Source organism: Neophocaena asiaeorientalis, unplaced genomic scaffold, assembly GCF_003031525.2.
Source record: "Neophocaena asiaeorientalis asiaeorientalis breed wild unplaced genomic scaffold, Neophocaena_asiaeorientalis_V1.1 scaffold59, whole genome shotgun sequence".
Classification (NCBI taxonomy): domain Eukaryota; kingdom Metazoa; phylum Chordata; class Mammalia; order Artiodactyla; family Phocoenidae; genus Neophocaena; species Neophocaena asiaeorientalis.
In genome coordinates, this window is record NW_020174268.1 from 1,532,047 (window position 1) to 1,556,602 (window position 24,556).

General features: G+C 40.2%; 1 protein-coding gene across 4 annotated transcripts in view; it reads right to left on the minus strand.

Annotated features, from left to right (window-relative positions):
• The window catches only part of ENOX1 (ecto-NOX disulfide-thiol exchanger 1), a 590,187-nt gene that overhangs the window by 395,049 nt on the left and 170,582 nt on the right, over window positions 1–24,556 (minus strand). For all 4 annotated transcript variants that reach the window (XM_024755644.1, XM_024755643.1, XM_024755640.1 and 1 more), the window contains one exon: window positions 6,944–7,100. The gene's annotated coding sequence lies outside the window, so the exon portion shown is untranslated. The remainder of the gene's footprint in view (window positions 1–6,943; window positions 7,101–24,556) is intronic.

Below are 24,556 nucleotides of genomic sequence, written 5' to 3' on the forward strand. Positions count from 1 at the left end.
GAGCTTACCGCCCGCCCAGCCCCCGTCTCTGCCAGTGAACGGGCTTCCTAGTGTGTGGAAACTTTTCCTCCTTCACAGCTCCTTCCCTGAGGTGCAGGTCCCGTCCCTATCCTTCTGTCTCTTTTTCTTCTTTTGCCCTACCCAGGTACATGGGGAGTTTCTTGCCTTTTGGGAAGTCTGATGTCTTCTGCCAGCGTTCAGCAGGTATTCTGCAGGAGCTGTTCCACATGTAGATGTATTTCTGATGTATCTGTGGGGAGGAAGGTGATCTCTACGTCTTCCTCCTCTGCCATCTTGAAGGTCTCTCGCTGTAGTTCTATTTCTTAAGCTGTGACACACACAGCTGCTGTTCTACTATTCCTCATAATGTAAATACATGTTACGTATTATTCATTACATGCATAAAATATTTCATTAAAATCCTAAAAAAGCACTGTGGGAGTGGCAAAACCTGGGCAAAACTGGGGACTCGGCCAGGTATGTCTTTGATTCCCCCGACCTGCGTCTTTCCTCAGACTTAAAGGCACATCTTATAGGTTCCAGCCACAAATCCTGCCAAAGGATAATCAAGGTTTGGGCTCATAAAAGTCTCAGGTAACACTTCCCAAGGAACCTTTGAAATGAACAGACAAGCTTTGGCTTTGAAGTCCTCCCAATAAGCCCCACATCTGCCTGGTGTCACCTTCTCCCTGGGGCGCCGCACCCCCACCACACAAGCTCCTCAATGGAGGTGACTGGGGTGACGTTCCGACCACTTCAAGAAGCTTCCTGCAGCTTCTTCTAGACTAATTACTCCTAATTATCACAATGCTCTGTATGTATTTTTCACAGTATATGGCCGGCAAGTTTTTAATCATTCTTCTCAGTAGGGAAAAAAATCATCTGAACCTCTTTTGGACGGATATGAAATGTGAAAGGCATCCAAGGAAATGTACCAGTACAATGTCTTGTGATTAGATATCTATTTAAACGTAAGTGACTTCTAGATTTAAGACTTTTGTGGCTGTATGTCAGCTGATCGATGTTTCCTGAAGCGTTCAGTACTTATAAACATAACTTAGTATATCTGTTATTAATTTAACATCTTGAGTGTCTGAGACAGGTAAAAACGTGTGACTAAGTAACTTCTGGGAAGATTCATGTGGTTTTATCCATAGGTTATTAAAAATACTATCGCTGTTTAAATAAAAACAAATACACACAGAATGAAAAACAAAATCCTAGGGAAAAAACATTTACGGGATAGACTACTTGATTTACTCTTGTAAATAATAGAACATCAGTGTATCTCTTAGTATGTGATTGAAGTTAATTTCTCAGAATGAGTTTGGTTGCATTTTTATTTATTTACATATTTTTAACATTTATTTATTTATTTTTAGCATCTTTATTGGAGTATAATTACTTTACAGTGTTGTGTTAGTTTTGCTGTATAACAAGATGAATCAGCTATATGTGTACATATATCCCCATTGGTTGGATTTTTAAAGTTTTACATCATTATGTAAAAGTTATTGGTATAGATGTTTCTATGCTGAAAATGCAATCTTAATGAAACATATTATGGAAGGAAGGAAGGGAGGGAGGGAGGGAGAAAAGAAGATAAAAAGAAAGGAATTAGACTTTTGCTAAAGAAAGCCTACATGACTCAATTAAGCCAACTTAAGGTGCGCTGGTATTTGCCAGATTACTATCCTTCCTGCAGAGAAAAGGTCCGAAAACTGCTATTTTTTATCACAGACTCTCTGAAAGTCAAATTTGGATCTGATAAAGTCAACAGTGCTTCAGCACTCTGAAAATCAATCTCAAGTAGCAGTTGCTAATAATTATTCCTTTGCCGGGCACCCATACAAAAACAATGTCAGAAATTCTTAAAGTTCTACATCAGGGGGTCCCCAAACCCCGGGCCATGGACTGGTACCAGTCTGTGGCCTGTTAGGAACCAGGCTGCACAGCGGGAGGTGAGCGGCAGACGAGCAAGCAAAGCTTCCTCTGTATTTACAGCCGCCCCCCATCACTCGCATTACCACCTGAGCTCCACCGCCTGTCAGATCAGTGGCAGTATCGGATTCTCACAGGAGCACATGAACTGCGCATGCGAGGGATCTAGGCTTCACTCTCCTTATGAGAATCTGATGTCTGATGATCTGAGGTGGAGGTGAGGCAGTGATGCTAGCGCTGGGGAGCGGCTGCAAATACAGATTATCCTTAGCAGAGAGGTTTGACTACACAGGGACCGCAATAAATCAACTGCTTGCAGAATCATATCAAAACCCTATCAGTGAGTGGCGAGTGACAATTAAGCCCAGCTGGTGGCAGGCTACAGTGGCAAGTGAGTGGATGTACTTCAGTCGTACAGCTGCACCCGGTAGCAGGCTTCAAGTCAGAATCCAACACTTATTTTAGTCTGTACGTGGCCTGTCCATTATTCTATTGACCACTTCCATCGTGCCTCTTTCCCGCACCACGCACTTGTCTCAGTCACAGTTTTGGTAAGCCCTCAGGCTAACCCTAGCCAAAATTAGTAAAAAAACAAACAGTGCTGGAGAGCTTCTTTGAAAAGGGGGAAAGACCCAACGAGGAGACAGCAGAAGACTCTACGACTGCCAACGAAAAGAAAGCTGCATTTCAAAGAAAATGCCAAGAGTCCTACTTAACTCACGGGTTCATTGCAACAGGTGACTCACATTCTCTGAACCCACTTTGTATAATATGCAGCGACCAGCTATCCAGCGAAGCCGTTTGGAAACTTTCAAGACTTTTTCACCACATGGGGACCAAGCACCCTGCATTAAAAGACAAGCCTCTGGAGTTTTTCTGTTTTTTTTTGTTTTTTTTTAAATGTGAACACAAAGAACAGAAGCAATTATTGAAGGCCACCACTTCATCAAATGTGTCTGCACTGAGAGCGTCATTCTTAGTGGCTAACTGCATTGCTAAAGCTGAGAAGCCCTTTACTATTGGTGAAGAGTTGATGCTGCCTGCTGCAAGGACATCTGTCGTGAACTTTTAGGAGAGGCTGCCGTTCAAAAGGTGGCTAATACCATAACTAGACGAACTGATGAAACAGCAGAGGATACTGAGGCACAACTGTTAGAGAGCAGTAATGAGTCACCGTGGCACGCGATCCAGGCTGACGAGTCTACCAACGTTCTCAACAAGGCAACAATGCTCGTTTCGTGCGATACGTTTTTCAGGAGGATGTGCATGAGGATATGTTACGGGCACTTTCGTTACCAACCAACACCAAAGCTGCAGAACTATTCAAGTCTTTGAATGATTACATTCCAGGAAGACTGAATTGGTCATTTTGGGTCAGTGTATGCACAGATGGCATGGCTGCCATGACTGGTTTCACTACTCCAGTCAAAGAGGTCGCTTCTGAATGTGAGTCTACGTGCTGTGTCATCCACAGAGAAGTGCTGGCTAGCCGAAAAACGTCACCTGAACTTAACAACGTTTCGCGGGATGTGATTAAAATGATCAAGCACGTTAAAGTGCATGCCCTTAACTCACGTCTGTTCGCGCGGCTCTGTGAGATGGACGCAGAGCACACACGTCTTCTCTTAGACACAGGAGTGAGATGGCTTTCTAAAGGGAGATCACTGGCCAGAGTTTCTGAGTTCCAAGAGCCGCTCCAGAGATTTCGTTTAGAAAAACAGTCACCACTGGCAGCACATTTCGGTGACACACAGTGGGTTGCAAAACTTGCTTACTTGTGTGACATATTCAACCTGCTCAACAAACTCAATCTGTCACTTCAGGGGAGAACGAAAACTGTGTTCAAGTCGGCAGATAAAGTGGCTGCACTCAAAGCCAAACTGGAATTCTGGGAGTGACGAGTAAACACTGGGATTTTTGACATGTTTCGAACAGTAGCAGAGATTTTGAAAGAGAATGAACCAGGGCCTTCTTTCTATCACCTACTGCAGCTTTCAAAAGAGTCTGAGCATTACTTCCCAACCACAAAAGATCCCCGAACTGGGAGGGAATGGATCCGTGACCCATTTGTGAATAAGCCAGGTGAATCAACTTTGTCCGTGCTAGAAGAGGATCAACTGCTTGAGATCGCAAACGACGGTGGCCTTAAAAGTATGTGTGAAACACTTCAAATCTCCATACGTTCTGGATTAAAGTCAAGGCGGAATATCCTGAGATTGCCACAAAAGCACTGAAAAGCCTGCTTCCATTTCCAACATCCTGTCTTTGTGAAGCAGAGTTTTCTGAAGTGACAGCAACCAACGCGAGATCACGGAGTAGACTGGACATAAGCAACTCACGTCGGGCGTCACTGTCTCCCATCACCCCCAGAGGGGACCAGCTAGTTGCAGGACAACAAGCTCAGGGCTCCCACTGATTCTGCATTATGGCGAGCTGTATAATTATTTCATTATATATCACAATGTAATAATAATAGAAATAAAGTACACAATAGATGTAATGTGCTGGAATCGTCCCGAAACCATCCCCCACCCCACTCCGGTCTGTGGAAAACCTGTCTTCCATGAAACCAGTCCCTGGTGCCAAAAAGTTTGCAGACCACTGTTCTACATCACTGAAATTCTCAAAAATATTAGTACCTCTCATAATGATTACTCAGTAACAATATTTGGCTAGTGTTTTGTATATTAACAAAATAAATACCAACGAATTCCAAGAACGGCTAGTATACTTGGTTTAAAATTTTTGCTAAAAACTGTTTTAGAGGAGAGCAGCAGTCTAGGGTCTGGTAGCGACTGCTTCCTGGAGGGACTTCCTCACCTGTTTACCTTCCGGCAGGTTGGGTGGATCAACAGTTTTGCAGACAGCAAAGGAATTCTACTGTTTTGCCCAGAATGCACCTTCAGGTCTACATACTTCCAGGGAAAAGGACCAAAATAAAGAAACAATCCCATAGCCTTACCTACTGTTGGATCAGAAATAAAATTGTTTGGGGATGGGGTGAGCAGAGAGAGAGTCTGGGAGACCGCTATAGGAGGGGCCCCTCCAAATCTCCGAGTCAGCTGCAAATTCCCCAATTTCTTTCTCTTGGTTACCCTGTCTGTAATGAAACCCTTAAACTAAATTTTTTTTTAAAAAAGAGATGCCTCTTTTCTTTTAGCAGGTGTACTCTGCTAGTTGAAATAATCACAAGACAGCCCAGATTTCAGGGGAGGGGACAGAGTCCCTAAAATAAAAAAAGCAGCCCTTCGAAACCTTCAACACTTATCTGGAAGGTGAAGTCAATTGGGAGGAGCTACAGAACATGTTCCCTGCTTAGCAGGAATCGGAGAGGGAGGGTGGGGAAGCCCCGCTCTTGAGGCCCCCGTTTGGATTTGTACTTCTGTGGCTTTCCCCCACTCTAGCACACACAGGCACCCCTTTTCAGACAATTTGTCAGCCTTCTTCCAGGGGGAGATCTTGACTGTTTAAAACTCAATGCATAGTGAGGATGGTCCATAAATATTAGTCCCCTGAACTCCTCCCCCTTCTCCTCTTGTCAAAACATATGATCTGTTTTGCACAGAAGCTGAGAGATGGAGATTGGAAGCACGCTGAAACTAGAAGTTCAGGCAGGTGAAACCATCTGCGTATTTGGACCACAGTCTGATTCTCATATCTTCAAGTTCCAGCAGGATCTCTACAAGGTCAGCCAGCTGATTCTCTCTTACGGAGCCCCATCAACACCAACCCCATTTGCTCTCGCGTGGGTGAAAGTATGTGGAATTGCAAGGAAAGAAGCCAGAAGAAACTCCCAAGATGTGCAGACAATCTGCTCTTTAAAATATTTCTCCTCCCTTTGCAACCTGGAATGCGGACCGCAGGAATGTAGCACAATCCTTGGACTAGGCAACTTCAATCATGAGCAAGTGTGAATGTCTGTGATGAAAATAGCAGCTGACTTGGGTCCACAAACAGAGGTCAAGGACATCTTTCCACACGCACTGTTACCAGTACCTGCCTGGTGTAACTGTGAATAAAGATTAGTCTGTACACACACGCGCACGCACACGCACACACACACATTATTCTTCAAAACAGCATCTTCGTATGAGGAGACTTATGTTTGTATAAAATAATGTGTTTGAAAATTACGGGCAATGTAGCAACAATTCCTGAGTTATTCTCTTGTTTGTTTAGCACTTCAGTTCAAAAGGCTAATCAGTATTTTGTTTCAGAAGCAGGAAGCAGGGCCTGAGGCTGACACACAGGACCTACAGCATCTAATTTCCGGCTGATACAGTAGGTGGTTAGGATATGCCAGGTGCTGTGCTGCCTTCCATTTATCACCTCACTGAATTTACACCGCAGCCCTGGCAAGTAGGTATTATCATCTTGATTTTACAAATGAAGAAACAAAGCTTGAGTAACTTCCTATGTCCCATAGCTAACTACTGGTGGAGCCAACATTCCAACAAACGCAGGCCTAACTCGAAATTCCACACTTGAGGCTACACCACTGTTTATTGGGAGCTGGGGCGTGAGGAGGCCATGGAATTGCCCTGCTCCAGTCTCCCTTCAAGATAGCCTGCTCCAGGAAGCCCGGATAACAGATAGTTGCTGGACCTTTGCATCCACCGTGGCTTTCCTCTGAGACCACGATTCCCTGGGGCTTCTCTCCACCCATCTGAACTTGACCAGAATTGGCCCATTCCCACCAGACCTGGGATTCCCCTAAAGCTGTACCATCTAATTCAGCTGCCACCAGCAGCACGTGAGCACCTCAAATGTGGGTAGTGTGGCTAAGGAGATAAATATTTAATTGTATTTCATTTTAATTAATTCAAGTCTAAGTAGCCCCAAGTGGCTACTGGCTACCATACTGGATAGCACAGACCCAGAACACTTCTGTGGCTGCAGGAAGTTCTATGAAACTGCATTGCCCTAAAAGGACAACTTCTGCTTAAAGAGATCATCAGACTGAAATCCGCAAAGATCCACAGGGGAGGTGAAAAAGACTTACCTGAGAGGCACTTCCCTTTGAGATAGTCGGCCCAGGAGAGCCTGCAGACACTAGGAAGATCTCAGAGGTGAAGAGAGGTGGGTGGACAGCAGGAAGGCAGCAGCACGGAGCTCAGGTGACTCAGAGACACACTGCCTCTCTGGGGCTGGTTGCACAGCTGGGGGAACAAAGCGTATCTTAGAAAGGGGAGAGAAGCATACCTGGGTCAATGGGGCTGAGAGAGCAGGATTTTATGTGGCTATTGAGAGAGAAGGGGAACAAGGACCCACATGAGGTAAAGGTCTAGGAGCAATACCAGGTAGGAGGAGTTAGTTACATTTTTTTCCATCGGTTTCTCCTACTCTTTTCTTTCTCCCTGATTATCTGACTCTGATCTGCTTACAAAATCCTTATTGTCCCTCATTCTCCTCCACCCTCCAGTCACCAGAAAAAAAAATAAAACCAACCTGCAATAAATACTTTACTTCTTTTACGTATTAGACTTTCATGTTCATTAGTCTTCATGCAGATTAACTGAACATTAAATTTTTTTTCTCAAGAAAAGTTTACTGTTCTTTGAACATGTATTATGACCCTCAGTTAACATTCTTTCATTAGGTCACAGAGTCAGTGGTAAGATGAGGTTATACTTTTTACCTTCATCAGAGGTATTTTCACAGGAAAATGTTGGCTAACACTAGCTTTCTTGTATAAAATAAGAATAAAAAATCTTGCGAAAATAAAATACACTTAAAAATATGTATATACAATTTCACTTACTGAAAAGCTATAATCAAGGCAAAGGTCTTTTCTTAAAACAGTCAACTTTAGGAGTGACTTGCAAATTAATGTGTTCTTTTCTTTAACAGTCATTAGCCTGAATTGGTACCTAAGCCATAACATGAGAAAATAAAAGATTCATATCAACAGTTTTAAATTCTGTAGCCTCAATTCCCAGATATACTCTTATTAGTTGGTTTTATGAATTCCTCTTCAAAATGTGTGAAATTAATACATTCATCTAAAAAGGCAACTGAGAATTCATACACAGCTCAAAAATACAAACTTCAGAAACACAGATGTTCTACCAAATTCTCACTTGCTTACTCCCAGCTAAATTCCTCCTGAGCGTTAAAAAGGTTTTCGAAACTGTCGAGGACAAAAAAAAAAAAATGGTATTATACATTCACATCTGGTTCTGTCACCATCTAGGGCATGTTACTATAGACATTAAACATCTGGGCAGGAGGAAAGGATCTATTTGGAAGTTTTTGGCTACCGTGACAACTGAGTGTACGTCTCTCAAACAGTTCGGTCTCTGCTCATCTACTTTTAATACCACTGCAGGCCTTTCATTTTTAGTCCAAAAGCCCAGAGTAGGTACCATTTTAAAACAACAATCATCTTAGCAAATAATATTTACGTGTAGGAAGTCAGTTCCTAGAGCATGTTTCTCTTGCTTCTGTCCTAGTTTATTACTGTGGGTAGGACAAATTCTTTCTAATTGCAGTGATGCAGTTAGTTTGGACTTTATGGCTTTCAGATGAGGAAGTCCTCTATTTCTGAGTTACTCAAGAGATGGTGCTTAGTGAAAAAGTCTTAATGAAAATTAGTCACCATTATTTTTCCCAATGAAGAAGCCTCCCTTCTGGATGTCAAAAATCTTTATCAAGATTCTAAATGACACAGAATATGGAAAATAATAATTACAGCTTCCATGTAGTCATGTTTTCTGTATATTGGATGTGCAATGCACTTTGTACACATCATTTTATATTTATTCTTCAAAACTACCTGTAAAGTTTGTATTATTATTTAGATCTCACAGTTATGGAAATTAAACTATGGAGAAAAGAATAACAACATTCACTCCACAGATATTTACTGAGTGCCTACTCTGTGCTAGGCACCAGGAGTGTAACGGTATGAAGCATTATAGCATGTCCCTACTTCCGTGGAGCTAATCATGCATGGGCAAAGGGAAACCAACAGCTAGTAAGGGACAGAGACAGTAACAGAGAAGCTAATTCTGGTTTGAGTGTCCAAGATGGCAGAGTAGGAAGCCCCGAACTCACCTGCTTCCATGGACACACCGATATCATAACTATTTACAGAGAAACTATCTACGAAGAAGATCTGAAGACTAGGAGAAAGTGTTTTCCACAACTAAAGATATAAAGAAGGAACTGAAATGGGATAGGTAAGAGGGATGGAGAATTGGTATAGTCAGAACCCACACCACCAGGTGGGTGAGCTACAAATGGGAGGATAATCACAATTGCAGAGGTTCTCCCCAAGGATCAAGTGGTCTGAGCCCCGCAATGGGCTCCCCAGCCTGGAGGTCCTCCACTAGGAAAACAAGCCCCCAGAACATCAGGCTTTGAAGGCCAGCAGGGTTTGCATTTGAGAGAGGTGGAGGGCTATAGGAAACAGAGACTCCACTCCTAAGGGCACACGCAAACCTCACACACTCCAAGTCCAGCACAGAGGCAGTGATTTGAAAGGAGCCTGGTTTGGACCCACCTGCTCACCATGGAGAGCCTCCTGGAGAGGCAAGAGGCAACTGGGAGTCCACTGGGAACAAAGACACTGGCAGCAGCCACTTTTAGGAGCTCATTTAGCCACAAGGACACTGACGATGGTGAGCACCATTTTGGAGTCCTCCCTCTAGCTTATTAGTGCCAGGGACTTACCTGCCCACCAGTAGGCTGACACCAGCCCCAGGCACACTCAGGGCTACACAGCCAGCCAAGCTGGGACCTGGCCCCATCCACCAGCAGGCTGGCAGCCACCGCATGAGGCAGGGCCTGGTAGTCACCCGAGCCAGGAGTCTGCCCTACATATCACCACACCCAAAGTAGCCAGCCCGCCACAACAGAAGGGCCCACAGAGCCCACAAAAAAGCATATCACTAGAGCATACAGCTCTGGTGACCAGAGGGGGAGTGTGCGGCTGGGCCCAAAGGATGCCTCTTAATTCTCTCTGCACAAAAAGAAACTAAAAATGGATTAAAGACTTGAAGAGCTGAAACCATAAAACTTCTAGAAGAAAACACACGCAGTATGCTTTTTGACATCGGTCTTACAATATTGTTTTGGATATATCTCCTCAGGCAAGGAAACAAAAGCAAAAATAATCAAATGGGACTACATCAAACAAAAAGTTTTTGCACAGTGAACAAACTGAAAAAGTAGTCTACCGAATGGGAGAGGATATTTGCAAATCACATACCTAACAAGGGGCTACTATCCAAAACGTGCAAAGAACTCATACAGTTCAACAGGAGAAAAACAAACAACTGGTTTAAAAAATGGACAGAGGACCTGAATAGACATTTTTCCAAAGAAGACCTACAGATGGCCAACAAACACATGAGAAGATGCTGAACATCACTAAACATCAGGGAAACACAAATCAAAACCACAATGAGGTATCACTTCATACCTGTCAACGTCAGCACTGCAAAAAAGACAGCAAATAACAAGTCCTGAAGAGATGTGGAGAAAAGGGAACCCTTGTGCATTGTCAGTGGGAATGTAAATTGGTGCAGCTCCTGTGGAAAACACTATGGAGCTTCCTCAAAAAAAAAAAACAGATTGCTGGTTATACACCTCTCTCCCCAACTCCCATTCACACTGGTAGCCTGAAATTAGCCATGCTTAGCAAATGCTAAAAACTAGGCCTCTTTTCTCCCTGAGAGCCAAATTACTAGCATAGCACTCTCCTCCTAAAAATATATTGCCCCCCGCCACGAGGAAATATGCTTCATGAAGGTAGAGTTTTGTCTGTTTTGATCAATGCTTTTTCCACAAGACCTACAGTGCTTGGCACACTGTAAGAGGTACATATTTGCTGAATGAGATAATACTTTGTCGTAGCTCCTATGCTCAAGCAGATTGAAAGACGACTACCCAAACTTCCAATATTCCATTTTCAGAACTTGTATAAACACATTCTGTGGTTCAGAAAGTCTGGCCCTTTCTCAAGCCTACTTCATCTGCTCATAAAGGGGTCTCCTCAAAAAGGGAACCCTCCTACATTGTTGGTGGGAACGTAAGTTGGTGCAGTCACTGTGGAAAACAGTATGGAGGTTCCTCAGAAAACTAAAAATAGAATTACCATATGATCCAGCAATCCCACTTCTGGGCATATATCCAGACAAAACTATAATTCAAAAAGATACATGCACCACGTTCATAACAGCAGTATTCTCAATAGCCAAGACATGGCAACAACCTAAATGTCCATCGACAGATGAATGGATAAAGAAGATGTAGTACATATATACAATGGAATACTACTCAGCCATAAAAAAGAACAAATTAATGCCATTTGCAGCAACATGGATGCAACTAGAGATGATCATATTAAGTGAAGTAAGTCAGACAGAGAAAGGTAAATGCCATATATCACTTATACATGGAATGTAAAATATGACACAAATGAACCTATCTATGAAACAGAAACAGAATCATGGACACAGAGAAGAGACTGGTGGTTGCCAAAGGAAAGGGGGCTGGGGAAAGGATGGAGTGGGAGGTTGGGGTGAGCAGATGTCAGCTTTTATATATAGGATGGGTAAACAACAAGGTCCTACTGTAGAGCACAGAGAACTACATTCAGTACCCCATGATAAACCATAATGGAAAAGATTATAAAGAAAGAATGTGTGTGTGTGTGTGTGTGTGTGTGTGTGTGGATATATATATATATGTATAACTGAATCACTTTGCTGTGTAGCAGTAATTAATACAACACTGTAAATTAACTATACTTCAATTAAAAAAAGAAAAAAGAAATAAATAAAATAAAGGGGTCTCCTCTCTGCCTGCATGGTCGCTGAGCAGAAGGTACAGGACTCGCCAGTGAACCTTAGTCCCTGGAAATACCTCCAACTGAAGAAGGGCAAATAGCAAATTGTGAAAAGTATGACACAGCTGGCTTTCACTTTTATTGTAACCTGTTAGAACAAATACCAAACTACAGGCGACATGGTGTGCTATGAATAAAATTGCAGAAAAAGGTTTGGGCTCCTTTAAAATACACTATTTAGAATGCGAAACTACTTTTTTTTTTTTAAAGTCAAGGAGCAGTTTACCAGGAGCTCTGAAGGGAACACCAAGCTGACAAGGACCTGGAGAGTTGAAATAGGATTCTTTCACTTATCTAAGGATAGCTCGGTGTTCAGTGGGATGTTTCCATCAGAGACAGAACATTGCTGACCCGCTGAAAAGTGTTAACAGGATCTTAACTAGATTTTAGTGAAAATAGCTGAGTGTTAGTGAGCTTGTTGAAATCCGTGGAGGCGGTCAGAATTCTGCTGTGAAGCTGGGGGAATCTCTGGCAAAGATAATAGATGCAAAGTATTGGATTAACTGGGCCAAGCGTACATAGTTTGTACTTAGTGCGCAAAGAGGTTCATTTTTCATAAATGACACTAACTTTCCTTACATAGGTGTTACCAATATATCCCAAATAACTCATTCATAATTGCATAGTTTATTAGTAAAAAGTTCCTTATAATTTTCCTTATTTTCAACCATTATTAGTGGTAGTAAGTTAAGACATCCTTGGCAGCAAAGTTACCAAAACTCTGGTCTGGCCACAGAGGAACCCTGGCCTGATGTGTGTCTAGTGCTTTCGATCCCCTCAACGCATCAGACCCATTATTTCACGTGATCTACCAACAATTCTGTAGGGCGGATATGACAATCCTCATGTTATAATTATGAAAACCGAAGCCCAAGGAGGTTACAGCGTACCATTTAGGGCAAATATGGTCACTAAAATCCCAGACCACAGACTCAAGAAACCTACTGCTCTTTCTACCACATGATGCGGGGTCTACTGGAATAAAATTTAGTCTCTTTGGGGATGTGCTGGGCCTGGGTAGATGTGAGGATGCCCTAGCTGAGCCTCAGGTAGAGGCATCTTACGGAAGCTCTACGGTCCTGATCCCTGAGTCTTATCTGGCTAAATTCCACCTTGAGCTTAGGGTACTGCATAAGGCTTACAGCCAGTAGCACCCAAGTCACTGAGCTGAGAATCCTCTGGGAAAAGGCAGGAGTAGGGGACCTCTGCCTGGTGCCTACAATGCAGGTTGGCAGGAAATAATCCCTTCATGTGACACCACCTGTACAATATCTTCCTCTTAAATTTTCCTGAAAAACATCTTAGAAACACATCCTCTGCGTTACTAAAGACACTTCAGTAACTGAACCCTTAATTCAATACATGAAAACATCACCTTATTTTGAGGGGTGAGAACGGGTAGGAGTATGGGAAGGGCAATATATTATTGCGGGTTGAGTCTCCTGATAATAAAAATACTGGCTTTTAAACAACATAATTCTTTTTTCCCAAAAACATAAATTATTTCTCTTCTGCTCAGTGTCACAAATATTTTTATCTCCTATGCAAAGAACATTGCGCTGGGTGTCAAAAGATATAGAGATGAATAAGAAATGATTTCTTCCCTCGAGGAACCATTGATCTCTTGAAAAGATGGAAATCTTTCTAGAATAGATTTTTACATGTGTCTACCTTCTTAAGCATAATATTATACAGCTTTTCCTCGGTGACTTAGGGCATCGTTACAAATATCCACTGCTGTCCTGATAACAACAATGGGCACAGCTGTAGTTTAGTTAACCAAGAACTTGCCATCCACCTCTTTGAATTGGCTAGATGGATGCATGGACGGACAGAAAGACAGATACAAATGTCCCTTTGCGCTCTGGTCTTTTTCCCATTCTTCCCATGCCACATATGAACTAAAGACCTGCTGTGTGACAAATGTCCTTTGAACAAGCACAGAACTGCCTTTAGTCCTCACTGAGGCACAGGGAGGGCAGAAGCCTTCTGCTGGGCACCCTGCTGAGTCCCCAGAGCTGCCCTGAAGGTCACTTCTTACTGCTGGGCCTCTCTCTGACGTGTCACCCACCCACTCCCCTCCTGTCACTTGAATTTCCACACTGCTGGCACCCCCCCTTCCGATCTCTGCCAATTACTCTGTGACTCTTCACTCTCCTTGTTGTCCTCGAATTACACTGTACCTAAGATGCCTAGCAGAGGGCAGTCACAGAGCAGGCGCTGGAGAAAGGCTGGTTTTTGACATGACACTTTTCCCAGTCTCTGCATCTTTCACAGGATCAGGTGGATACATACAAGATACCGCTCCTCTTTGCGGTCAGCAAACCCACAAATCACAATCCATCACTTTTTATTTGTGCATATCTGTGAATAAAGTTTTCTTTTTGTCCTCTCACACCTGCACGACACTCATTATGCTTGCCATAACTCATTCGTAACGGTATAGTCCAATGGCTTAAAAGCTCCTTATTATTTTCATAAATTTTCTCCACCCAGCGGTTCTATTTTAATAAAAAAATAGTCACTTTGGCTTTATTTATATTTTTATAAATAATTTATATTTCGGTTATAACAAATAATTCTGGGTCTGAGTTATGTTGTCGTGGATACACAATTCGAGCTTTCTAGAAGCAGCATCACCGCCATTCAGATGTTGCTTCCTCTTACCTAATGATGACAAACCTACAGATGAGATGAAAGTCTAAGGTTCGCAGCTAAAAGGCAAAGCAATTATAAAGTATGGCACACGTAGCACCTGATTATTTCTCTCCGTATAACTTCACACTTGCATTTGAAAAAAAAATGTTATTTGTAACGTAAACCATGTCATGGAATCCTTTTATTTTTTTTTTATTTTATTTTATTTTTGGCTGTGTTGGGTCTTTGTTGCTGCATGCAGGCTTTCTCTAGTTGTGGTGAGCGAGGGCTACTCTTCATTGCAGTGTGCGGGCTTCTCATTGCGGTGGCTTCTCTTGTTGTGGATGGAGCACAGGCTCTAGGCGCACGGGATTCAGTAGTTGCAGCACACGGGCCCCAGAGAGCACGGGCTTCAGTAGTTGTGGTGCATGGGCTCTAGGGCGCACAGGCTCAGTAGTTGTGTCTCGCAGGCTCTACAGAGCAGACTCAGTAGTTGTGGCTCAAGGGCTTAGTTGCTCCGCGGCATGTGGGATCTTCCCGGACCAGGGATCGAACCCATGTCCCTGGAGAATCCTTTTATTTTAATCTCTTTGCAGGCTCTCATTAAAGCTAGCACACATATAATTGCACTGAAAACTGATAACTATTACAATATTATGGCATAAGAATTAATGTAAGGTGCATTAACAAATATTAAAATAACTGTCATAAATACAAGAAAAACATGACTGCACTACATTCTTAGGGGCTTCATTTATGTAAGAATTTTTTCCATCTCCTTCCTGTTCACCAGACAACAGCCAGATAAATGACAGTCTCTGATCTTTACTAATAGGGCTGTTTTCTCAGAGAATAACTTCCTACGATCCCCACATTTTGAAATTTTGCACCTCTCATGAGTATATGAAAATCCCAACATTTCACTTTGCCCCATTTCAAATTTATATGGCAGAGTTCCAAACGCTGGGAGCTGCAAAGTGCCCATTCTTAGGACATATCAACCATCTGCCCTGGTCATCAAGACAGAATCCAGACATCAAAGTGCTCATGGCATTTATGTAATGTTTTTGTGATATTTTGCAGGTGATAAATGGAATCTAGCTTTTCCAAACTCAGACCCATCTAATTCCATGCATGTGAGTACTTTTCTTGTGCTGTGTATTCAACTGTGCGTGTTTGTACTTGCTCACTTGCCTCTCCCCCCTGCCCCTGCCATCCCTCTCTCTCTCTCTCTCTCTCTCTCTCTCTCTCTCTCTCACACACACACACACACACACACACACACAGAGTCTGAGAGCAAATCATGTAGGTGCCCCAGAAAGGCTAAAGGTTTGATACCCATTCAAACTGATATTTCTAAAGTATTTACTCAACATTTATTAAGTGGAATTGGGGAAAACTGATTTTCTATTAAGAAAAGTGTATATCTCTTCATGGTTAGTTAACAGAGCTAGTTCACACACTGAATGAACATATCACTTTCTCGAGCTTCAATTTCTTTTTTCACAATGTTTTGGTCTCATTGCTGCCTAAAATTAGTTACTCATACTCATGAGGGCAGCAGTAACCTACACATATAGAGTTACAAAGTGGATCACCAAGTTCCTTGGTTTGTTTGTTTGCATTCAGGTTGTCAAAACATTTTCCACTTTTCCCTGGTCCTTTTCTCCGTTCAGTCTTCTCTTCAGTCTTCTTGGCTTCTCACGGTTTACCAAACCGAGCAAAATCTTGGAAAGCACGCTAGCAACTTTCAAATTTAGATGCTAAAAATAAACGTACGGCATGGTGACGATAGTTAATAATTGTGTGTGGTGACGGACGTTAACTAGACTTATTGTGGCGATCATTTTACAATACATACATATATCAAATCATTATGTTGTACACCTGAAACTAATATAATGTTATATGTCAATTACACCTCAATAAAAGAAAATAAATTTAAAAATAAATAAATCACTCATTTCCAATAAACAGACCTATATAAAATACTACTCAGTATAAGAATTTCAACTGACTGTGAATTGCCAAATTCAGGTGATTGCCGTTGTGGGGAGGCTTGCTGTAACATCATGCAGCATATCTAATATAGTTCAGCAATGCCAACAATTATTATTGTTATCTTGTTCCCACCCCTGTGAGGGGGCTGGAGTAAATTTTGTCTTGCCAACTGCCTAAGTGTTACACATGGAAGCCTGAGTTAATAGGTGCCATGTTTCCTGTTTACACCAATGATATTCCATCGGTATACACTGGTGCCGGAAGAAGCTGCCTTTCCTTAATTCAGATCTGTTCACCCAGATACGCACATGTATCCCTGGATCCATCTGCTGGGCATCAAGAATGACAATACTTGGAAGACTAATCCTCCAGGCTAAACGTTTAAATGTTAAATGCTAAATTACGTTGAAGGATCTGAAGCAAGGAACTTGCAAACATGACTCAGTCACACATCTGCTGCAGCCCTGTCCAGATGTCAGAATGCATCAATCATTTCAGATTAATTTATAATGAGAGAAATCAAGGCACGACCCTTGTAGTCTCAAAGGTCTACTTAGATGATGGTGAAGACCTATGATGCTCCGTGAAGTTGGCTGACTCTCCGATCTTATTAAGGATATATGTTTCTGACATTTTAAATATCTTAAGTCAGTGATTTTAGCCACTTGGGGAAAAACAACATTGCAGCATGTAATTTAAGGTCATTTCAACAGAGCCAGTTCAATCTTAAATCATCATTTCTAGTGCATTCTAGCAATGCTTCTTTTGTGAAGCCACTCTGCACGATAGTGCCAGTGACCATGGAATGTGACTGAACAACAAATTACTTGTAGAGTTTGCAAAACAAGTCAACCTCTCAGCAGTTGGGAGCTTTGCCTAAGAGCCTGCGCTTGCCCCTGGCATGGTACCTTGCTCTTCTTCATCAGTTTCAGCAATGCCACATTGCTTTCCACCCTCCTAATTCACTGGCCTCACAAACACAGACTCCCTAAGTGCTCTCAAAGATGCTGGTTATCACCTTCCGGGGAGACACTTTCTTTTCCTTTCTGCAAACTCTGCATTTTTTTTCTGTCATTCATATCCAATCGATCACTGTCAACAGTCATCTTCACATATGAACGTTAATACTAATATTATTAGAGAATTCTTGGTAATCTGTTTTGTGGGTAGAGTTGAAAGGGGGTGACCATAAGCAAGCAATCCAAAGGAAAATCATTTCAACTACTCTGAAAGCTGACCTCTGTGAAGCAGTCAGAGAGAGCAGATTAATGTCCCAGGTAGGCTCATTGTGAATAAGATGGTGTGTATTACAGCTAGGAAGGGCCAACCAAGTAGATCTCACTTGCCCGGCCCAGTTGACAGTAGCAGAACATGTGGGAAATGAAAACACAGATATCCCGTATGGGTTACTCATAGTCTTGTAAGTCACTAATTTGAGAGCATCATATTTGATGATTGAGAAAGATCTGGAAGGGAATTGGATTATCATTAACAAATAGTTCTAAATGGATAGAAATAACATCTTTGTCGGTGCCCCATCTGTCATCAGCTATAAAGGGCAGATTTATTATTATTATTATTATTTTTTTTTTTTTTTGCTAAAGTCATAGGAGTAGAATTATGGGTTCTTTCCAAAAGAGTAAAAAGAAAGCAGACTTTATGACTCCTAGAAAGTTTTTACCCAAGAATTCCTGTGGGGTGATTTGAAAATTAATGCTTTTTCCTCCAGGGGAACTTGTGTAAAAAAATTAATTTGATAACCAATTAATTATCATAAATTCTCCTCAGTATTTTTCTCACCAAGACTTTTATGGCTCTCAAAATAAATCAGCAGCATCATGATCTGTGCCTTCCACTACAGCCCAGTACTTTGTTCCGTAAGTGCAATACATTTCATTTCCCATCATCTAACACTATCTTCGCAAACAAATATTAAGCCTTACATTTTATAATAAATAGTTCCAGATGATAAAAACTGTACTTAAATATTTCTGAGTGATAACAAAAGTTTACACTAGTTGCCTGCTTAGTTTTTTCAGACATTGCCACACTGTTTTCTAAGGTGGCTGTACAATTTCACATTCCTACCAGCAATCTATCAGTGATCTAGTTTCCCTGCATCCTTGCCAGCATTTGATGTTGTCACTAGTTTTAATTTAGCCATTCTGATAGATGGATAGTGATTTGGCATTGTGGTATTAATATGTATTTCCATGATGACTAATACTATCCATCGTTTTCACATGTTTATTGGCTACCTACATATACCCTTTGGTGAAATTCTTCACGTCTCTTCCCAACTTAATAATTAGATTGTTTTTCAGTGTTGACTTTTGAGAGTTCTTTATATACTCTAGGGTAGTAGTTCTTTCTCAGATTAGTGGTTTGCAAACATTTTCTCCCAGTCTATAGCTTATATTTTTATTTTCCCATCAGAGTCTTTGGCAGAGCAAAACAATTTAATATTAATGAAATCTGAAAAATTCTGATTTATTTATTTTTTCTTTTGTGGATCATGCTTTTGGCATAAAGTTTAAGAACTCTTTGTCTATGCCTAGATCCCAGGGATTTCATCCTACTTTTTTCTAACAGTTTTGTACTTAACTCCACGATCTATTTTGAGTTAATTTTTGTATAAGGTGTGAAACTAAGATTGAGGTTCATTTTTCACCTATAAATGTTATTGCTCCAGCACTGTGTGTTAAAAAAGGTATCCTGCCTCCAATGAATTGCATTTGCACCTCTGTCAAAAGTCAATTGTGCACATCTGTATGGGTCTTTGACTGGGGTCTCAATTCTCCTCCATTGATTTATGCATCTATCCCTCCACCAAAACCACAGTCTTGATTATAGTGTCTATATAAGAAGTCATGGAACTGGGTAGATTGAATCCTCTCATGCTGCTTTTTTCAAAATTGTTTAAACTATTCTAGTTCTTTTGCCTTTTTATATAAAATTTAGAATAATCTTGTCAATAGCCACAAAATTGTCCCTGTGATTTTGATAGGAATTGCTAGCAAACCTATATATCAGCTTGAGGATAACTGACATCTTCCACTCCATGAACACGGTATGCCTTTCCATTTGTTTGAATCTTTTTTTATTTCTTTCATCAGTATTGTGTAGCTTTTAGTATACAAGTCTTGTACGTTTTGTTAGATTTACACCTAAACACTTCTCTTCTTTTGAGCAACTGTAAGCAGTATTGTATTTCTGAATTTCTGTGTCAATGTGTTCAGTGCTAGTATACAGAAATACAACTGACTGTATGTTTAGATGCATCCTGTGATCTTCCTGAACTCACTTATTAGTTCTAGGGTTTTTTAAAAACATAGATTCTTTGTGATTTTCTATATATACAACCACGTTGCCTGTAAATAATGGCAGTTTTATTTCTTCCTTCCCAATCTATGTGCTTTTTGTTCCTCACTTTATAGTACTCTGTTGAGTAAGAATGGTGAGGGTGGATATCCTTGCCTTGTTCTCAATCATACGGAGAAAGCATTCAGCCTTTCATCTTTAACTGTAAAGTTCTGTGTAGGTTTTTTTTGTAGATTGTCACATATCAAATTGGGAAAGCTCCTCTATCCCTATTTTTTAATGAGATTTTAATACCATGAATAGGTGTTGAATTTTGTCAAATGCTTTTTCTGTATCAATTGATATGGTCATGTGTTTTCTCTAACTTATTAATATTGTGGATTACATGGATGGATTTTCAAATACTGAACCAGCTATTTTTCCATGGAATAAATCCTACCAGGTCATGGCTTACAATTGTTACATATATTGTTGAATTCTATTTGTTACTATTTTGATAAGGATTTTTGCATCTCTATATGAGAAATATTGCTATATAGTTTTCTATTTTGTATTGTTTTTGTCTGGTTTTGGTATCAGGGCAATGTTAGCATCCCACAGTGAACTGAGAAGAGTTCTCTTCTACCTTCTGGAAGAGACTACAAAATTGGTATTAATTATTCTTTAAATGTGCAACAGACCTCTCCAGAAAAAAATCAACTGTGCCTAGAGATTCCTTCTGTGGGAGTTTTAAAGTTATGAATACTATTTCCTTAATAGTTACAGGGCTATTCAAATTATCTACATCATATTGGGTGAGTTGTATTATTTTGTGTTTTTAAAGGAATTAGTCTATTCCATCTAGGCTGCCAACTTCATGTAGGTAAGACTGTTCATAGTATCACCTTTATTTCTTTTTGAAGCCTGCAGGGTCTGTAGTGATATCTGTTGTTTCATTCCTGATACTAGTTATTTCTATCTTCTCTCTTTTTCTCTTTGTCAGTCTTGCTGGAGGTTTGTCAATTTTATTGACTTTTTCAAAGAAGCAGTTCCTCGTTCTTTGATTTTTCTGTTCTCAATTTCACTGATTTTGACTTTTACCCTTATTACTTCCTTTTTTTTTTTTTTTTTAACTTGCATTGGGTTTAGTTTGCTGTTCTTTTTCCAGCTTCTTGAGGGGGGAACTTAGATTACTGATTTAAGATTTTCCTCATTTTTATATGAATTTAGTCCTATGAATGTCCCTCTCAAAACTGCTTTAGCTGCTGCCCCAAAATGTTATGCTGTATCTTCATTTTCATTTAGTTCAACATATTTTTTATTTTCCTTTGATACTTCCTCTTTGACCTGTGGATTATTTAGAATTATGTTGCTTAGTTTCAAAGTGTTAAGAGATCATCCTATCTTCCTGTTATTGATTTCTAGTTTAATTCTATTGGGGTCAGAGAACATACTCTATATAATTTCAATTGCTTTAAATTTGTTAAGTTTGTCTTATGACCCAGTACATAGTCTTTCTGGTATCTGTTCCATGGGCACTTGAAAAGAATGTGTATTCTGCTGTTGTGTGGAGTAGTTTCTAAATGTCAATTAGATCCTGTTGATTTGTTGGTTAATGGTGTTATGAGTTCTTCTATATCCTTGCTGATTTTCTGTGTACTTATGCTGTCAACTGTTGAGAACGGGATGTTGAAATCTCCACCTGTAATTCTGGATTTGCATATTTCTCCCTTCAGCTCTATCAGTTTTTTTCTTTACACATATTTTGTAGCTCTGTTGTTTGCTGCAGTCACATTTAGGACAGCTATATCTTCATGGTAGATTAACCCTTTTGTCATTATACAAAGTTCAGCTCTTTCTCTGGTGATTTTCTTTGTCTACATTATCTGATGTTACAGCCTTGAATTCCTTTGATCAATGTTGACATGATACATATTTTTCTGTCCTTTAACTTTCAATGTTCCTATATTGTTATATTTGAAGTGAGTTCCCTGTAGACAGCATATAGTTGGTTTTTGTTTTTTAATCCATCCTGACAATTTGTCTTTTACTTGATATTTTTAGATTATCTGCATTAATGTAATTATTGATATATTAGGGCTTCTGCCATCTTATTTTTAATTCTGTTTGTTCTGTTTTTCATTTCTCTATGTTTTTCTTGTGCTTCAAGTAAGTGAGATGAACACTGTAGAATCCCATTTTGACTTATCTGTAGTGTTTTTGAATGTATCTCTCTGTATAATTTTTCAATGGCTTCTCTAGGTATTACATATATAACTAACTTGCCACAGTCTATTGGTGGCATCATTTTACCAGTTCAAGTGCAATAGAGAAAACTTACCTACTTTTATGTCTCTTTACCTTCCCTATTTAAAATGTAATCAATATTTCCTCTACATTAATTTAGAAGCTATATCACACAGTGTTATAATTTTCATTTCAACTACTGAACACAATTTGGAAAATGCAAGAGAAGAAAATCTAATATATTTACCCATATTTTTGCTTACCACGTTAGTTCTTCTTTTCTGAGTGCCCTGAATCCCTTTTATTTATTGTTTCCTTTCTGTTCAGAGAAATTTCTCAAGCCACTTTTGTAGGACAGGTCAACTGGGGTCTAATTCTCTTAGTTTTCCTTATTCTGAAAATGTCTTGATTTCACCTTCATTCCTGAAAGATATTTTTACTGGGTTTAGGACTATCAGTTGACAGTTCTTTTCTTTGAGCACATGAAAAATATTGTGCCACTTCCTTCTGGCTTCCATTGTTTCTAATGAGAAATCTGCCCTTTTAATTATTTTGCTCCTGTAGGTAAAAGGTTGTTTTCTCTTGCTGCTTTCAAGATGCATCATAGTTTTGAAATTTAATTATAATGTGTGGTGGTGTGGATCTGTGTTTATTCTTCTGGGGATTTGTTCAGCTTCTTGAATCTGTAGCTTCTTGTCTCTTGCCAAATTTAGGAAGCTTTCAGCCACTGTATCTTTTTTGGGTTTTTTTGCCATTATAATTTCAAGTTGTTTTTCAGCACACTCTCTTTCTCCTTTCCTTCTGGTACTTCAATGTCATGAATATTAGATTTTTTGTTATAATTTCACAGGTCCCTGATCCTCTATTCATTGAGAACTTTTTTCCCATTCTATTTTCCCTCTGTTGTTCACATTGGGTTAATTTTTCTCATTCTGTCTTCCAGTTCACTGATTCTTTCTTCTATCCCCTCCATTCTTCTGCTCAGCACATCCACTGAGATTTTTATTTTGGTTTTTGTATTTTCAGTTCTAAATGTCTACTTGGTTGTACTTTATATTTTACGTTTCCTTGTTGAGGCTTTCTATTTCTTTGCTGGAGCTTTCTAGTGTTTTCATTTATTTCAACAGTGTTTGTAGTTGCTTACTGAAGCGCTTTTATCATGAATGCTTTAAAATCCTTGTTAGATAATTCTGACTGTCATCTCGATGTTGGCATAAATAGATTACCTTTTTTCATACTACCTGAGATATTCCTGGTTCTGGGTGTGAAGACTGATTTTCAATTAAAACCTGAACATATTTGTATTACGCTCTGAGACACTGGATCTTATTTAAACCTTCTATTTTAATAGGCTTTCCCTGATACTGATCTGATAGGGATAGGGATGATACAATCTCATTATTGCCAAGTGAAGGTAGAAGTCCAGCTTCCCTACTGAGCCTCCATTGACACACAAGTGCGGGATTTTGTTAGATGAGTATCCATTTTCAGTTGTTTAGCCCTCACATTTGATTATATCGCACCTTTATTTTCTGAACATTTTTGCCTCATAGTCCTTAAGTGCTATTTCAACAACAGTGGGAACAGAATATCCCAAGAATAGGGCAGCAATAAAATATCATTTACAACAGGAATATAATTAAAACACCCTCTCCCCAGTTAAAGCTTATTGCCATTAATACATAGTCCCTAAAACAGGGTTTATTTTGTTTAATTCAAAAGATGAAGCTCCTTCTTTTCTCTACAAAGAAACACATGCACAGAAAAGGATTAACTCCTTGCGGATGTCAATGTAGTATATTAAGAAGTGTGTGTATGTGTGTATACAGACTTCTGATAATATCTGCTCACAGTAGAATACTTTGGCAAAGAGAAATGCATAAAAATATAACTCTACATAATACCATCTAGCTATAAACTACTCTTACATTTTCTTTGGAGTAGTCCACTCTAGTTTCTTCCTATGCACTTATTATTTTCTTCTCTTTATAAAATGGGCTTAGACTATAATAAATACCATTTGGGACCCTGCTTTATCCACTTAACATACTAATGGGTTTTCCCATTTGGTTAAATGGTCTTTAAAAACATGAGTCTTTAATGGCTATAATAATATTCTACCTTATGAAGGTGCCATAATTTTTTTTTTTTTTTTGCGGTATGCGGGCCTCTCACTGTTGTGGCCTCTCCCGGTGCAGGACACAGGCTCCAGATGCACAGGCTCAGCAGCCATGGCTCACGGGCCCAGCCACTCCACGGCATGTGGGATCTTCCCGGACCGGGGCACAAACCCGTGTCCCCTGCATTGGCAGGCGGACTCTCAACCACTGCGCTACCAGGGAAGCCCTATGAAGGTGCCATAATTTATTTAAACATTCTTCTATTTGAGGATACGTTTATACATTTTTTGCTGTTTTTAATAATACTGCAATACATATTTTTTAACATAAATCTTTGATTTTTTTTTTTTCCCCTTAGGACAGACTGCTAGAATTTGGACTACTGGATTGCAGCTACTAATAGCACAAGGCTCCCTCCTAGAGCAGGAAACACTGGTGTGGGTCGGGGCCAAGTTAA